General features: G+C 41.0%; 1 protein-coding gene across 7 annotated transcripts in view; it reads right to left on the bottom strand.

Annotated features, from left to right (window-relative positions):
• The window catches only part of OSBPL3 (oxysterol binding protein like 3), a 153568-nt gene that overhangs the window by 99050 nt on the left and 36581 nt on the right, over positions 1-17937 (bottom strand). For 6 of the 7 annotated variants that reach the window (XM_054564475.1, XM_054564480.1, XM_054564479.1 and 3 more), the window contains exon 3: positions 1150-1199. The exons of the other annotated variant lie outside the window; for it this stretch is intronic. The gene's annotated coding sequence lies outside the window, so the exon portion shown is untranslated. The remainder of the gene's footprint in view (positions 1-1149; positions 1200-17937) is intronic. 7 annotated transcript variants of the gene reach the window in all.

Raw genomic sequence — 17937 nt, 5'->3', positions numbered from 1 at the left:
AAGGATGAACCCCTACATCATACCATATAAAACTGACATAAATATAAGAGCTAAAACTATAATATAACACTCTTGAAAGAAAACATAGGGATAAATTTTCCTGACCGTGGATTAGGTCATCATCTCTAACTATAACAACTAAAACAAAAGCAGTAAAAGAAAAAATAGTAAGTTGGACCTCATCAAAATTTAAAAATTTTATGCTTCAAAGGATAACATCAAGAGAATGAAAAGACAACCACGGAATGGGAGAAAATATTTGTAAATCTTACATCTGATATGGGTCTAGTACCCAGAATATATTCAGAACTCTTACAACTCAACATTGAAAACCACCCTGATTTTTTAAATGGGCAAATGACTTAAATAGACATTTCTCCAAAGAAGACATGGAAATTATCAAAAATCACATGAAAAAATGTTCAACATCATTAACCATGAAAGAAATACAAATTAAATAACCCTTAGACACAGACAACAGCGTGGTGATGGCCAGAGGGAAGAGGGGTACAGGGCAGAGGTGGGCAAAGAGGGAAAAAATGGAGACATCTATAGTAGTGTTAACAATAAAAAAAGATAATATTTTAAAAGGTTAAAAAAACTATAAAAAGATATAGGCAAGCAAACAACAAGCATATAATGACAAGTGTTAGCAAGGATGTGGAGAAATTAGAACCCTTACACACTTTGGTGGGAATGTATACTGTGGAAAACAGTCTGACAATTCCTCAAAATGTTTAACATAGCTACCAGGTGAGGCAGCAATTCCACTCCTAGGGATATACCCAAGAGATCTTAAAGCACATGTCCAGACAAAAACTTGTACAAGAATGTTCCCAGTATCATAATTCATAATAGTCAGGTGAAAAAACCCAAATGCCTATCTCCTGAAGAACAGATAAAAAGTGGAACATCCATATGTTACAAATTAAATGTTTGTGCCATCCCAAAACTCATATGTTGAAGTCTAATCTCCAGTGTGATGGTACTTGGAGGTGGAGCCATTGGGAGGGAATTAGGTCAGGAGGGTGGAGCCCTCATGAATGGCATTAGCGCCCTTGAAAAAGAAAGCTCGTTTCCTCTCTCTGTTCCCAGGCATGTGAGGATACAAAATGATGGCCATCTACAAACCAGGGAGTGGGCTCTCACCAGACAATGGCTTCGCTGCCCCTTGATCTCGGACTTCTCAGCCTCCAGAACTGTAAGAAATAAATGTTTATGGTGTAAGGCAACTGGTCAAAGGCAATTTGTTATAACAGCCCAAACTGACTAAGATACCATACAATGGAATATTATTCAGCTATAAAAAGGAATAAGTTGAGTCACACTAAGCATGGATAAACACTAACATTATGCTAAATGAGGGAAGAGGGATAAAAAAAGGCCACACATTGTATGATTCCATTTATATGAAATGTCCATTATAGGCAAATCTATAGAGACATAGAGTAGTGTTTGCCTTGGCCTGAAGGTAGGGGGGAATGGAGAAGTATGAGATTTCTTTTGGGGGTGATAAAAATGCACTGGAATTAAATAGCGGTGGCGGTTGCACAATTTTGTGAATGTACTAAAAAAAAAAAAATCACTGACTCTAAAAGGGTAAAGCTTGTGGTATGTAAGTTTTATATCAATAAAAAATTTCTCCCCTTCTAAAAATAATCTTTGATTCAAATAGAATCAGATATGCAGTTACCTATATCCTTCCACAAAAACCACTGGTCTTGAGGTAAATCTACTTTTGCAGAGTCAGATATATGAACTGAATTCTAGCCCTTAGGTTCAAAGAATAGTCTGTGCTCTGAAAGAGTTGAAGAAAGCTCGAATAAGAAAGTTTTGAGAACTCCATCATGACTGCTTCAAAATATCATACTAAATTGAAAACAAATGCGAGTTAAATAATATCAACATGGGAACCTCTAATTTCATATCAGTCCACATAAAGCCTGAATCTATATGCTCTAGTAGACTCAGAGAAAGGAAAGAATGAAATGGCAAAAAGTCAAAGGTCAAAGTCTACTTCAACATGTGGAAACACCAATACAAATTATAACAAGACTTGTCAACCCTACCTGCCACATTAGTCATCACAGAACTCTCTAATAGGTCATGGAGATTCTTCTTCATTTGAGAGGTTGCTGACAGTCATATCCAGAAACAAAACATGGGGTCCTCCAGGATCTTGAAGGTTTTCTTCTATCCTGGTAGGCAGTGCTGGCTTAGATCACTGAGGGCCCATTTACAAGCAATCAGGTCTAATTAAAACACTAATTAAAAGCCAAATCTAGATGTGACGTTCAAATGACCTTTAAGCTCCAAAACAGTTGTGTGATCTTTGATCTGTACGCTTGCTTTGCATTTAGCAAAGGCCCACATTAAAAAAAAAAAAAAAGTTACTACAACTATAATTCTCAGAAATGCCACCATGTAGTTTAAAATAGATATTCACTGGTCAAAAGAACAATCCAAGCTATAGTTAAACGAAAAAAAAAAAAAAAGAAAGCAACCACAAATCATCTCAACTTTTCAAAGGTTATGTTCCAAAAGGTAATTATAAATCAACTATTTGAAACTCAAAACTCATTTTTTTCATAGAAATCTGTTAGCTTGTGGTCATGTATGGAGGGCGTTCAGAGAGATCTGTGCAATGCACTTGAAGCAGAAAGCTGATGACACTTCTCGTAAGGGGAAATCGCCTTCCAAGTTCAACTCTAGAACATAACTCAGAGTGGCAGTACCCCCAGCTACGGTATTGGGAGACAGGGTGCACACCCTCTGGTCCCATCGTTCCCTTGGTATCCCAAAGCACTGGACAAACACAGGCCATGGTCCACGGTGGGAATCGCACGCACTGCCACTGGGACACGCAGACCCATTCACCAGGAATCTACAGGGCTGGGAGTGTCCGCGGCATTTTGCTCCTCTCCCCGAATTCGAATTTCAGGAAATGTCTGCTTATCTAGAAATTGAAGGCAGACAAAGGAGTTCACATTATAGGATTTTTGAAAAACGTTTGGTTGAAGTACAACATTCATACAGAAAGTCCAATGGCCAGATTTTAAAAACATACATTTTGTAGGGAAGATACATGAAAAGTGATGATTTCTGGCAACTTCTAAAAGTCTCTTTTGGTCAGTACAGTGTTTTATCAGTTTTATGTCCTCCACCCAGTACCTAGCAGGCACCTGAATGACGTTCGTGGAAGCTCTGTACCTCTAACACCGTTAGTATGGCGGATGTAATTCATTGTAAAAATACCCTAGAGTAACTGACATGCACTGTGATAGGGACTAACAGGATTGGCCTGGCCTCAGAAAAGGTATTGTTTAGGTAGAAATAGAAAACAAGTGGTTAAAAAATAGTAATAAAAACTATCCATAAACGCTGAGTGTCTGGACTACGTCGGGAGGGTCCCGACAGAGCACAGCGCAGCGAACTGGACGTGGCACCAAGCCTGGTGCCGGAGAGGCAGGCTTGCCCTTGCCTCGGTGTGCTCTGAGCGAGTGGCCTCTGGTCTCCTGGTTTCCTCAACCAGGAAACTATTCTTACCCGGGGAAACTGTGTGGCTGAGTGACTGGGGGGGGGATTAAGTTTTCAGTGACTACCTTGGTGCCTTTACAACGTGGTTTCACAATTATGTACTACTTACGAAACAATTAGAGAAATGGGCTGCATTATGTGATTCATCATCGCCATAAAACCCCAAAGGAGAGCTGGGAAGTTTGTAACGACGCAGGGCCACCCTCCCCAGCCCTCCCCCCACCTACCCTACCCCACCCTCTCCTCATCCCTCCACCTGGCTCTCCCCTGACTTACACAGAGCCCTGCTCACCCCCAGTCCTCAGTCTGACCTCATTCTAGCCTGACCACCTGGTTCTGACACACAGCCTTGCTGTCAACCCTACTCTTTGAGCCTAATTCCCCAGCCCCACTTCACGTTTTCAGGGCAAGGATCTCTGTCCCCCCTGCCCCCACCTCCAGCCCCTACAACTACCCACACTCTCCCTGACCCAGAGCTTCTGGAGACAGTGGTGGATTATCCTCCTTTTGGGAAACCATGGGGGTAATTCTGAGTACAAAGTAAGCTAATTACCTTAGAGTCAATAGAGAAAGAAAACAAACAAACAAAAGGCACGATTGAATTAGTTTTAACAGAAGAACAAAAGAAAAAGAAAGAGCAAACATGTAAGTGTGACCCTCAGAGATTCTCTGCAAGACAGCTCCCCGCCCTGCCGCCTGCCCCCCGCCCCCCACACACATACAAGCAGTATCAGTGATGGGACAAATTAAGCAAAGTCATCTTCACCTTAGGGACAGCAAATCTAATCCTAGAAGACACTTTCCATCAATTACGATAGATTCTCTATCAAGAGGAGGTCTTTGCTAATCTCAGTTCTTTCTTTCATAGGCCCACAAAAGACTGTTACAAGACCCTCTTGCTGACTTATGTCTGCAGAGTGAAACCCATCATGACTGGGCTCAGGACTGTATCACAGGCACCTATAAGGGGGCACCTCTCACTGCCCCCTCCTCTCTGTGCTCCGCCTCTCCCTGTGGTTACCGGGGTGACCCAAACCGAAGGCAGCCACTGCACTGACCAAGCTGAGCCAACCAAGTTCACTTTGCCCAGAATCTGTAAGATAGACACAGGGACAGAGACAGACTCATGACCACGAAACTTAAGGGACAAGTGGGGCTACTGTGGGGAGCTATTTTTAGCCCTGTGCAGGGGAAGCAGAGAGGAGAGAATGAGAAAGCAGGGCAGGCAGAGAGGAAGTGAGAGACAGGCAATGAGAAACAGACCACGGACTCCAAGAAATGCAGAACGAGACACAGACAGACAATACACACATGCACTGACACAGAGCCGGAGGCAAAGCCTCAGGCACACAGAGACAGACCAAGCAGATGGAGATGGGAAACCCGGTGCGGGGAAGCGAGGGCTCGATAGACTTCTGCCCTGTTTGAGGCCCTGACAAGTTCCAGCTGCGCTTCCTGCGACCTTCCCTGGGGCCCTGGTAGCTACCCTTGCATCAATCCAACAGCATCCTCCTTTACCTAAGCCAGTGTCAGACATTATTTTCCACATATAAAATGAGAGAAGTAATTTTAAATATCGATACCCAGCCTGGGTCGGGTGGCTCAGTAGGTTGGAGCATTGTCCCATGCACCAAAAGGTTGCTGGTTCGATCCCTGGTTGCAGCACATACGGGAGGCAACCAATCAATGTTTCGGATGTTTCTCTCTCTCTCTCCCTCCCTCCCTCTCTCTTTAAAATCAATAAACATATCCTTGGGTGAGGATTAAAATTAATTAATTAATTAAAATTAAACAACTAAATATTAATACCCAGTGAGAGGAAGCATTAGTGAATTTTGACACATATTGCTGATAGCAGTCTAAATAAGCGAAAGTATTTGGGAAACCAATTTAACAACTGTTATAAAAATGTGATAAAATGTTCTTATCTTCTTACTAAATATTTGTAATACAGGAAAAGTGAAGGCAGTCTTTAATGCCCAACATTCCAGGTAAAGTTAAGCAAATTATGTCTAGAATACATTATCTTACATCATCAAATAATATTGCCTCTAAAAATGTTTTAGTTTTGTTAAAAGAAAAATGCTAGCCTTGACTGGTGTGGCTCACTTGGCTGGGCTTCATCCCACAAAGCAAAAGGTTATCAGTTCGATTCCCTGTCAGGGCGCATGCCTGGGTTGTGGGTTCAGTCCCAAGTTGGACACCTGCGAGAGGCAACCGATCACTGTTTCTCTCTTGCAGTGGTGTTTGTTTCCCCCTCTCTTTCTCCCTTCCTTACCCTTTCTCTAAAAATAAGTAAATAAAACCTTTAAACAAAGGAAAAATGATAAATACCTAAGTACATAGAACTATGTAAGAATGTATATTGTAAATAAAGATCACAGAAAACACCCAAAGAGATGGTTACATTTGAATGGCAAAATAATGGGGATTTCTCCCTCTCTTTCTTATAAACTTTCTGTTTACAACAATTTAAAATAAAAATATATTCAAAATGATATATTTAATCACTTAAAATAAAGTAAAAGGGGGGAATAGTAGTGAGAGCTATCACCTTACACATTTGTGCTTGTTTTTCCCAAGTGTGACTTTCCTATTACTACAGTACCCAGTATGGATTCCTACATTGAATTACCAATAGGAAGAACCGTGGTCATCCAGTTAAGCTTCTTCCAATTAATGCCATGCTGCCATTTATTTACTAAACATGTCCTCAATGCCTGCCCACCTTGTATCAGGTTAAGTTTAACTGGTAGGGATACTGTGAGGGGCAACTTACTACCTTCTGAGACAGCCAATTCCATTTTGTATTGTTTTGGTGATATTAGCGATTTCCAGCCTACTCGGCTGCCCCAAGCTACCTGAGCACCTCACCAGCCTCAAGGCGGGCAGGAGGCTGTCCATGTGCAGCAAGATCCCCCTTCTCCCAGGACACGTAGATCTCTAACTGTGCTGCTCGAGGTCCTGCCCAAGAATCGGATTTGTCCTGGCTCAGGTTGTTTGTTTTCCCTTCCTTACAGATAATACACATCAACAATATAGAGCTGTTATTAGTGTCCTCTTTTTACATCTTTTTAATGAGCATACATATCTATATGCGAAGGAGACAAGGGAGGAGGCATAGCAATTTATCATTTCTATACATATCTTTGGGTCTTTATAACACAGTAGACCTATACATATCATTTTAACATTCAAAAACATGTTATTAAAGATTATTAAATGGCATGACCACAGAGTTTCATGTTTTAAATACCATATATTTGAGCACAGGAGCCAGGAGCTGAAGCAGAAATGACCCTGGAGGCCTCTTCACTGTCCTATGGCTATAGGGACAAACGCCCCTCAGTTACCACCTTTCAACACCAACCCCAGAAGCATGTGCACATAGAGCACAGTGAGGTTGGTGCACTCTTCTGATGTTTTTATTTGTCCTTTGGGCCTTCTAACTCTAGGAAGAATGCCTACCTATAATAATATATATAGCCAGATGCCTTTTCAAAAACAGCAAAAATATTCCTATTTCAGCCCAAATACTCTGAGACTCACTAGATTCCACATCTTTCCTTCTGGGTTTCTCATTTAACAATAAGTATTTTCTTTCTTCTTTGCAAGTGACCAGTCAGTCCCTTGCCTTCATGAAGTGAGAAGTACCACAATGTCTCAAATGAGTTCTGCAAGAACGGCTTTCCTCCTGAGTCACATTCCCGAGGAAGAAATCCTTTTCTACAAGAGCATTCTCTAGCTTCTCAGGGCTAAAAACGCCTTCAGTGGTTCTTACTCATACGGGAACATGGCACTGCTCTTCCCTACCACTGTCTGTAAGCAGCAGCATCCCTGAGTCACACACAGAGGAGCGAAGCAGGAACAGAGGCGGGTCCCACTAGCGAAGGGTTTCAATCAGGCATTCTCCTCCACACCTGAACGCGGTTACACTTCAGAGACCTGGCTTGGTTGACACGTCCAACTCCACAGGCATTATTTTGCCCGTACTTGTGACAGGGGAAGGACTGAGTAGAATAGCTGTTTTGGTTTCCATGGGTCACTTTTAGGACAGGATGGCATAGCTGGAGTCAGAAAGATAAGCTTATTCTGTTAACATTCAATTGCCCTTAAACAGCCAGAGAGGGAGATCTGTCAGCCTTCAGCTCTGCACTGCTGTGATCTTACAGCTACTACGTGGGCTCCTGCGGGCGTGCTGTGTGGTGGTAACTGGAATTGATTATGTCTTTATGCCTAGAACAGTTACAAGTGTTCTGAATTGAGGAGAACTGCGGCCTCTTTGGGGCTACAGAAGCAGTGTTTTCAAGATGAACACTGGTTTATAAAAAGCTTTCCAGTTTTCAGTTTGAGCATGAGAGGTGATCTTATGTCCCTGTTCAAATTCCCTCAGTGGAGACTCATTACCTACAAATACTAGATAATCTGGCTATAAAAAGAATCACCCTTGGACATTTTAAAGAAAAATACATGCTGATGGCCTCTTCCTGAAGATTCTAATTCAGCAGTGCTGGGATCTACGTATGAACATTTTTCAAAAGGTGATTAAAGTGCACAGGATTGAGGATTAACTCCTTACAAAAGGAAGTCTCGAGTCTTCTGTTCCCTTACACACAAGCCTCAGTTCCCTTCACTACCACCTCACGTCTCACCTTCCAGCACAGCAGTCCCCTTGCAGTTCCCCTCGAACTGCCTCTGAGCCTTTGCAGCAGCCACCTGGTCCCACGCTGAGCGTGGCAGAGCAGCCCCTGCCCAGGCTGTAGACAGATGAGGCTTTCCAGCTGTTCCTGCCTAACATACCCAGATACACCACAGACAAAGAGAAAGGAATCTAAGCACATCACTACAGAAAAATCATCAAATCACAAAGGAAGGCAGCAAGGGAAGAAAGGAGCAAAGGAATTACAAAACAGCCAGAAAACCATGAACAAAATGGCAAAATACATACCTATCAATAATTACTTTAAATGTGAAAGGACTAAATTCTCCAGTCAAAAGACCGAGTAGCTGAATGGATTAGAAACAACCCACCTATCGCTGCCTACTCACTTTAGATATAAGAACACACACAGACTGAAAATGAAGGCATAAAAAGAGATTTTTCCATGCAAATGGAAACCAAAAGAAAGTTGGGGTAGCAATACTTTTATTCGACAAATAGACTTTAAGAAAAGACTGTAGTAAGGGATAGAGAAGGTCACTGTATAATGATAAAGGGGCCAATCCAACAAGAGGGTATAATATTTATAGAAATTATGAACCCAACATAGGAGCACCTAAATGTATAAAGCAAATATTAACAGACCTCAAGGGAGAAATAGACAGCAGCACTATAATAGTGGGGAACTTTAATAATCCACTTTCATCAATGCATATATCATCCAGACAGAAAATCAATAAGGAAAACTGGCCTTAAATTCCGTGGTAGACCAGATGGACTTAACATTCCCAGGCTGGTGCACACCAGGCTGTTCTTGCCTACAACCTATTCTAGCAACTGTATTATAAACATATTTATTTGCATGTCTTGTGTTTTTACTGAACTGTAAGCTCCTGGAGGACAGACACTTGTCTTTTTCATCTTTATATCCTGCTGTCTAGCGAGATACCTGTTCAATGCTCAATGAGGAAGCTAATAGATGGACCTGCGTGAAAGTAATATAGCCAAAACTATAACAAAGAATACTGGCAGTCTTATTTTGTTTTAGTTGAGCAAAAGAACACTTGAATGAATATAGTCACTAATGTTATTTAAATCAGATGCTCCATAATGTGCCCTGGGTTCTAAAAGTTACTTAATAATCCCCCAGCACACTAAGGAGAAAGCTCTTGGCAATCTTTAACTCAGTTAGAACCAAAGCTGACTTCATTTGATGTCTAGGCTTCATTTCAAGGGACTCATATGACTTCAATTCTAGTCTTAGACGTCGCTGAAAGAACTGTCTGAGAGACAGTTCTGGAAGGGGAGTTGGCAAGACAAAGATACATACACAGTGTAAGAGTTTTCTGAATAGCATTTTGCTAAGCTACAGGCTTGCAGGATTTAAAATATGACTCAGAACACCAACTGTGATGCCAACGTTTTCATTTTTGGATTTTTTAGCTGAGAATATAGCTATATAGTCAACCTATTTAGTCTACAAATCCTCTAAACTTCTGCCTAGAGAACAGAAAAGCACTTGGCACTTTTCCAGGTATCATTTTATTGGCATATATAGTTGTGCTGGTAACATTTTGGTAACTAAAGAAGAATTAATAACTGTCTGAATGATTCCCATGATTACTCAAGCACAGAAGAAACTTGCTAGTAGAAATGTGCATGGGTGGACTGTTCAGTTTTTTCACAATGATACACTGGCTTGTTGTTATACCTGTGCTTTCTGGCAGGTGGCATGGGACAATAACAGAAGGACCATAGTTTTGAGAGAGGAAATGAGATTAGAGAACATTCAATAGCATGGTAAAAACTTTTTATGCTTTATACCAACTGTGCTTTGCTGTTCAGGACCTTAGCTTCTCATTATCTCAGTTCTTTTTATTTTAATCTATTTTATTGAGGTACAATTTATATAAAATAGAATGCACCCCTTCCAAGTGCACGGTTTGATAAGTTTGGACAAATGTGCATGCCTATGTGACCACCACCTCAAACAACAGATACATTTCCCTCACTCCAAAAGTTCCCTCCTGCCCTTTTGTAATCAAGTTCCACAGTCATCTCTTTGATTTCTATCACTATTGATTAGTTTTGTTTGTTTCAGAACTTTATGTAAATAGAATCAGGCAAAATATGCTCTATTTGTGTCTGCTTCTTTCTCTCAACATAATATTTTGGAGTTCCAGCCACACTCTTGCTAATATCAGCAGTCCCTTCCTTTTCATTGCTGAGTAGTATTCCATTGTAGAAATAGACCACAACTTATCTGTTTACCAGCTGATGAACATACGAGCTTCTCTGAGCTTTTAGTTGTTATGCTAAAGCTATAAAAAAATGTTTATATGTAGGCCTTACTCTTGGGTAAATGCATGAGCAGAGCTAGAACTGTTAGGCCATTGGGTAAGATCGTTTAACATTAGAAACTGCTCTCCAGCTGCTCTCCAGGGGGACCGTGCCTTTTCATACTCCCACCAGCCACGCCTGACAGCTCAGTCGCTCCACGTCCTAGGCAACGTTTGGTATGGACAGTCTTTTAAGTTTTAGCCATGCTGGTGGGTGTAGGCATGCCCCATGCAAGGTATAGAGTCTGTTTCCTTTAACATACATCCTTTTCCTTTTTCTATAAAACACAGGCGATGCGGTATAACGAAACACCATTGGGTTGGCATATGGAGTCTTACATTTTATCACCAAATTTGACACTAAAATTTGATTAATGTTGTAAAAACCATCTATCTTAACCTCGTTTTTTTACCTGTCTCTAAAGTGGTTAAGTTGGGCTAAATGAGACTTATATTCTTCTTCTAAAAAAATGAACATAAATAAGGTTTATCAAAAGCAACATAATCCTTTCAAATAGTTAAGCAATATTTTTGCATAATGTCCCACAGTTTTCAAAGAAAATTTGTTTATATCCTATTTAATGTCAAGGGAATAATTCTCTCCAAAACCACATATTAGGGGAAAAAAGAAGAACAAGAACCTGTCAAGAATGGAGATTTCATTCAACGGAAGCCTCCCTCTTTTGTCTGGTGCTTTGAAGTTGGTTTACCAAATCAGTGACCCTTAATACCCCCTTCTGTAGTCATCTGAGCTTAATTGCAAACAGTACCTGTTTTTAAAAACCTTTACGTTTCAAAAAGCATAAATAATCACTTTGGTCATTTATGTTTTGCTCCTTAAGCTTTAAATTGTATGGAGCAACTAGGTACACCACTGGATTTCATTGCCATCTTTCCTTATGCATATACAGTATTTCTTTACCGTTGCAAAGCCTCATCTATTTAGCCACGTATGGAAACTAAACAAATTCCAAAAGTCAGTCCTTATCCTGTGCATTCTGTAAGGCATGATAACAGTAAAAGTGAAGGCAAAATGAATGATAAAGGCAGGGAAATATCATGCATTCTTCATGAGGAAATTTGAGTCAGAAGAAAAGCTAAATAGTAATCAAAGGTCAAGGAGAAAAGAATGGCAAAACACGAAAGGAAATTAGTTTTCAGTTGCAAAGAGGGGTAAAATTGCAAATAAAACAACTGGTATTCAGGGGGACGCGAGAAAAACAACACAAGACTTTGTGTCTTCAATTCCTGTGTAAACAAACAAATTATGTATTGCCTACCCAAGATTCAGGTTCTACTTAACAAAGGTTTACCATATCTTGCTCTAAAGATATCTCAGAATATGCCAGCAGAAACAGAGTAAAACTTTTATTGCTGACAGCAAAAAAGACATGGGCTTCAGTGGGAGGTCTATTGTGGCATGAGTACAGGAAGTTGAGTTGCAGCTTAAAAAAGATCTCATCACATTAAAAAACATGCAGTGTATTTCCAAGGGCCCTTGTCTATTAAGGAAATGGAAAATAACCTACCTGCCATCTATTCGGTTGGTCATTAACCTTTCTTGGGTCATTAACCTCTTTTAAAATCTAATGGAAGTTATGGTAAGTCTTTCCAGAAAAAATGATTAGATGACCTTGAACAGCTCCGAGATGTCCAGGTCCTCAAAGACCTTCCACTGAGCCTTTAAGTGTTTAGGGACCCTAGGTTTAGACAAAGGAGCTCTGATTACATCAATTCATCAGTGAGATTTTTGCTGACTGTCATTGAAATAGGACCTACACTCAGAAGGAGAAAGGCAAACCTCTCCTAATCCAAACCCCACACACGTGGTAGAATTTGAAGATTTTTTAGTTCCCAAATTAGTTATCATTCGCACAGGAAGCACATGTTCAGAAGGAGAAAATGAACCACGGAAATGCTCTCAGACATCCGTTCCCCAACCAGTGCCTCTCAACACCCGGGAAAGCTGGGAAGCATGAACAGTCATTTGAGTGGGTGGTGTCAGTGCCTTGAATTTGTGGAACAGGTCTATTCTTAAAAAATAAATTCATTATGGGACACAGAGAGAGAAAAAATGGCTAGCAAAATGTTCCGTGGGCAGACTCACAAAATCAGAGCTATAGGTGGAAAAGAAGGGTAATTTGGGAATTCTGGGTTGCAAGGCAGTTGCCTGTCTGTGGTAGGGAGAATAATGAGCCCCCCCCCACAATACATCCACATCTTAATGCACGGATCCAGTGAATGTTACCCTCGCTGATATGAATAAATTAAAGCCCTGGGGATGGGGAGGTTATTCAGAGTGATCCATGTGGGGCCAATGTAATCACAGGGTCCTTAAGAGAGAGGCAGGGAATCAGAGTTACTAGAATGCTGTGTGATGAGACATGATCACAGCAAAGGAGGTGTGATGTGGGATCGTGGAATGCGGGAGGCCTCTAAAAGTGAAAGAGAGCAAAGAATTAGATGGTTCACAAGAGCCCCCGGAAGGATTACGACCTCAAACACTGTAAGGGGATAAATATGTGTTGTTTTAAGCCCCTAATTTTGTGGCTTAAAACAGTTTAGTTTGTTACAGCAGCAGGGGACAAGGAAATAAAAGAGAAATATCAAGCAGCATATGGAAAAAGTAGTTTTGGATGAACAACAAATATTTCCATCAACAAGGCTCAGAGTAGCTCAAATGCGGCCCTGCCCAGCAACATGTGGGGCAGTTCTGGGTTTTAATGGGGAAGCACTGGACTATGAGTTAGAAAATCTGTGGGTTCTCCTCCTTGCTCTTCATGTACAGCTATGTGTCATCAGAAAAAGTATAACCTCTTTGGGTTCCAGTGACCAAGCTTTAGAATGAAACCATTAGACTATATGAATTATAATGTCTTTCTAATAAAGGCTAGAGGAGTTTTTCTTTCTTTTGCTTTTTTATTATATTTTATTGATTATACTATTATAGTTGTCTCAATTTTTCCCCTTTGTACCCCCTGCACCCAGCATTCCCCACTCCCTCAGGCAATCCCTCCACCATTGTTCATGTACATGGGTCATGTGTATAAGTTCTTTGGCTACTCCATTTCCTATACTGTACTTTACATCCCCATGGCTATTCTGTAACTACCTATTTATACTTCTTAATTCACATCCATCTTGTTTGGGACTCTCTGTGCTTCTTGGACTTGCATGTCTATTTCCATTGTCAAATTAGGGGAGTTTTCTTTCATTGTTTTTTCAAATAGATTTTTAATTTCTTGCTCCTTCTCTTCTCCTTCTGGCATCCCTATGATGCAACTGTTGAAATGCTTGAAGTTGTCCCAGACAAATGCTTGAAGTACTCCATCCTCATTTTTTGGATTCTTTTTTCTTCTTGTTGCTCTGATTGGTTGTTTTTTGCTTCCTTATGTTGCAAATCACTGATTTGATTATTGGCTTCATCCACTCTACTATGTTTCCCTGAAAATTGTTTATTTCAATTAGTGTATCCTTCATTTCTGACTGGATCATTTCTGACCTGCTCCTGAGGTTCTTACTAAGTTCCTTGAGCATCCTTATAACCATTGTTTTGAACTCTGCGTTTGATAGATTGCTTATCTCCATTTTGTTTAGCTCTTTTTCTGGAGTTTTGATCTGTCCTTTCATTTGGGCCATGTTTCTTTGTCTCCTCATTTTGGCAGCCTCCCTGTGTTTGTTTCTATGTGTTAGGTAGAGCTGCTCTGACTCCATGTCTTGGTAGCATGCCCTAATATAGTAGGTGTTTTGTAGGATCCAGTGACATAGCCTCCCCTTCACCCAAGCTGGGTGCTCGAGCTGTGCCCTTTGTGTGGGCTGAGTACACCCTACTCTTGTAGTTGAGCTTTGATTGCTGTTGGCAGGTCAATTGGAAGGATTTACCCAGGCCAGTCAGCTACAGGTACTGGCTGTGACCACTGACCAACAACCTCCACTCTCTAGGGAGGATCAGCTGTGCAGGGGCATGGTTGTGGTGCTCCCACGTGGTCTGTAGCTGTCGACTGGTGTGCCAGCTCTGGGGTTTCCTGCATCATGCAGGCCAAGGTCAGCTCCCACCTGTGTTCTGGCTGGGGCCACCCTGCATGAGCTATACAGTAATCTGAGATGGCTGCTCCTTGTGCTGGGCTTGGAGGTTCTCAAGCGAAGTAAAGCTGTGAATCTAGGCTCACTGCTGCTAGTGCCAGGCCTGGGGCTACTTAGCAAGAGATAAGGGGATGGTGGCTCATTGAGACCAGCTGTTGCTTGTTTGAAAGGATTTAGGAAGTTGTGAAGCATGAGCCAAGACCAGCCATTCATATAGAAAACTCATGGTTAAGAGTTTGGGTAGGCCCATAAGTTGGGTGGGACAGAGTCTCAGGGGATCTCCAGAACAGGGCAAACAGTGTTAACCAGGTTGATGGAGTCTCAGATATGGTACCTGCCTTATGGCTGGCTGACTCTGTGGCTCTGTGCTGGGAGGGTTCAGAAAAGGGACAATGGCTTCTACCTGCCTTTCTGTCTGGGAGAAAGCTGACCCCCAGCTCTTGCCTTGGTGCCAGACACTTTATTTCCTCCCCATCTGCCACTGGTGCCTTTCTAGCTGCTGCCCTGATGCTGGAGCCCAGAGGGAGTGAGTCTGGGTAAGTCCGTGTGTGAGTTCTTTAAGAGGAAGTGTTTGGGGCTCCAGAAATTTTTTCTACCAGTTCAGTCCCCACTGGTTTTTGCAGGCAGAAGTTATGGAGACTTCTCTTCCTGGCACTGGAACCCTGGGCTGGGGAAACTGGTGTGGGGCTGGATTTCATCATTCCCAAGATATCCCTCCCGAATTTTTATCCACCACACATGAATGTGGGATCAGCCTGTTCCATGTCAGCTAGAGGACTTTTTCTACTACCTAACCAGTGGTCAGATTTCCCATTAACTATTTCTTACATGTCTTACTTATTTAAATCCTTTTAGCACCCTGTACAGTTGGGCACAGTTTCCTCCTTTAAAACTTAAAGATGTTATGCCATTGGCCATTGTTCTGAGGATTCAAACATAGGCCTCACCCCTGGCCACCTTCCTATTCACTGTGCTGCCCTTCCCTGTCAAGGTTCACACTATGCGCCTATAGATCCGAGCTCTTCAATAGGTTAGAACACAAGAGCAAGAGACCACCACCAACAGGAACCAGGATTATGGATGTGCTAGAAGAAATGAAAGAAACAGGAAGGGGCCATGGTGGGATGGAAAAGAAATCAAAATGTCTGATAGTCAAGCATTTTAAATACTAAACAGTCAAGAATGAACTTTCTGGGATCACTTTTTAGAACTAAAAAAATTTCAAGACATAATGTGGCCTCAGTGGGCACGTACCTTATTGTCCTATAAGGTAGAATGCCCTCTTACAAACCAGTGAACCTTCTCTCCTTTGTATTCAGATTCTGCTCTGGGTCTATGCTGCTGCAGCAACTGCAGCCTCCAAGGTTCATGTGAGGAGGATAGAATGGCTGCTGCCCAAAATAGTTTAATAAGGCCAGCAGTGATTCATGGAGTAATAACAGGCCAAGCAGGCAGACACCTGCAAAACTGGGGCCCAGATGAGAGGGGGTTCCACAGCTCAAGGTTAAAACGGAGAACTAGGAGGACATTCATTACCCATGCTCAAGGAAGGAAAGATCATTAGTACTCCCTGCAAAGTCCCAAAAAGAGAGTCAAATATGAGGCAATTCAGCTCTGCAATTTATTAACACTGTCCTAGAGTTCAAAAGCAAATGACCTGTGAAGGTAAAAAGTAACTATGCAAACACAAGCCCTTTAGAATGTTCTCTCAATGGACTCTGATTTATACCTGAAATATACTAAATGATTTCATATTCATAACAGCATCTTAAGTTTATGAATAGTTCAAGAGAAGCAAAACATGTAAAAGAACAGAATCGCCCAGAAAACTGTAAAAAAGACAATCATAGGCCTGTCTAAATACCCACCCTAGCCCTGGCTAGTGTGGCTCAGTGAATTGAGCACTGGCCTGCGAACCAAAGGGTCACTGGTTCAATTCCCAGTCAGGGCACAGGCCTGGGTTGCGGGCCAGGTCCCCAGTAGGGGACATGTGAGAGGCAACCACACACTGATGTTTCTCTCCCTCTCTTTCTCTTTCCTTTCACCTCTCTCTGAAAATAAATAAAATATTTTAAAAAAAATAAAAACCCAATCTAGACTAACCCCACAATATAGGACACTAGGGTCATTAATGATATTTCCAATTATACTCTGTTCCCAAGAAAAAGTGATAGTTGAGCAAAATTTTAAGTATGTTATGCAAAAGAAAGAAAATCTGCTTTTCCATAATTCATTTATCTTACATTCCAGTTGAGGCAAGTATTTGCATATACTCCCAGTTCTTACCCACAGTTGCTGTTTACATAGTTAGTTATTAAGAGAGAAAAGTCAACAGATGAATAATTCACAAAGTTAATAACTATCAAGATTTGGAATTTCAGACAAAGAGAGTGTCAAACACACTTATACAAAGATACATATGAGTTATATATGGCATAAATAGTAAGGGTAAAACAAAAAATACTAAGATTTCTTGGAATCACATTGCTTACGTCTATAAATAGTTCCATGAATAAGATGCAAAAAAAAAAAAAAAAAAAGAAGCAAAGTTTAAAAGAAGGAAGAGACAGAATGTGATGAAGCTGATAAGAGAAGGCAGACCATATGTGTAATTGCTCTAAAATGGAAATCTGAGAGAAAGTCAATGTTCTCAGCTGGAGTCAAAAGGAAGAATTCAGAAGTTACAGAACATAAGGTCATCTGAGAACATTTTTTTATGTGTGAAGAAGTTAACTCTCAGCACTTCAATGCAAGCCTCATTTGAGCAACCAGTATCAATTACCTCAACAACTTTTTATTCAAATATTACACAGATAAAAATAACATGCTCAATGCTGATCTTGTTGATAGAGTGTAAGTCTCCTTTGCTGGACCTCTGAGAAACAATAATATTTTCTTTATATTCTACTCATATATCTGAGTTAGAAGCTTTAATGACAAACATCATTTCTTAGATCATGACAAAACTGTCAGTAATACCATGTAAGTGAAATAGAAACTATTATTTCAAACCAGCAACAACAAAAAATACTTTCATCAACTACTAGAGTATAAGGTACCTGCTGGGCCAAAATGGAAGATAATCCTCATTTAACGTATGTTTATGTCAGATTCGTCCCATCACTTATGTCTGATGTCAGTGTGCATTTCCACAGATTAGGGGTCAGCAATACAAGGCACACCTGTATTTCGCACAGTTTGGAAGAAACATAGCCCAATATTTAAAAAAATAAAAATAAGAAAATAGAAAAAACAGGCTCAATTCTTCTCTGACCAAGATGTCATAAATCCCCTCCCAGGCTCCCTCTCTACTTCTCT

Source organism: Pteronotus mesoamericanus, unplaced genomic scaffold, assembly GCF_021234165.1.
Source record: "Pteronotus mesoamericanus isolate MK-2021 breed Mesoamerican mustached bat unplaced genomic scaffold, CSHL_Meso_final scaffold_85, whole genome shotgun sequence".
Taxonomy (NCBI): Eukaryota; Metazoa; Chordata; class Mammalia; order Chiroptera; family Mormoopidae; genus Pteronotus; species Pteronotus mesoamericanus.
Note: the sequence above shows the minus strand (reverse complement) of the source record. Positions and strands in the feature narration are given on the sequence as shown.